Source organism: Hippocampus comes, unplaced genomic scaffold, assembly GCF_001891065.2.
Source record: "Hippocampus comes isolate QL1 unplaced genomic scaffold, H_comes_QL1_v1.1 scaffold832, whole genome shotgun sequence".
NCBI classification, from domain to species: Eukaryota; Metazoa; Chordata; class Actinopteri; order Syngnathiformes; family Syngnathidae; genus Hippocampus; species Hippocampus comes.
The window spans coordinates 16,488-17,337 of NW_017804779.1; positions in this window are offsets into that span (position 1 = coordinate 16,488).

The following is an 850-nucleotide window of genomic DNA, read 5'->3' on the forward strand; positions in this document are numbered from 1 at the left end:
TTAAACCGACTGCGCAATAAGGCCATCGCGTTATTCGCCGTGAGCATGTTAGCTTAGCTCAGTGTTTCTCAATTATTTTCTGTTATGCCCCCCCTAGGAAGAAGAAAACATCTCACCCCCCCCCACCCCCGTGCGACTATAAATAATATCATTTGTCTATAAAATTGTTAGAAGTACATCTCTGCATAACACTGTTTTCTTATTAACCTATAAGAGAATAAATAAAGAAATATGGACCAACTTACAACAAAGAATAGCTTTATTAACTGTAACAGAAAAGATTTAAAGTGCATCTGAAATTCTAAAATAAAATTAAATCCTTAATTAAACTGTGAACATTTTTGACTGACCATGTCAAACCATACGATCTGAAAAATAAAATTGCATACAATCAATAAATAATAATGCATTCAAACTAATCACCAACATTAACTCAGGAGCACAATATAAAAACATTTTAACTTGCAAAACAAAAATATAAAAATAATTGGTGCTGACTTTTTTTTTTAAAATCAAAGATGATGTCTTGATTAATGGCTACAATGAGCATGCTTTGCAATGCACAGCTTTTCAAAGCGGGGCTTGAAGCAGGACACAGGAACTCTCGGTAGAGCTAAGATTGGTCCTAAAAAATCAAGCCCGACCCGACCCGGCCCGAGGGTATTTAAGTCCGACCCGGCCCGAGCCCGATCACTTAACTTGATTTGCAGGCCCGAGCCCGAAGCAAACCCGGGATTTCATATTTTATTTGTGAGTACTCAGGAGGAGGAGGGGTGATTTCTGATAACAAAGCCTGTCTTTTGTAATGAAATCTCAGTTAAACAAGACTGTATAAACATTTACATCTTTT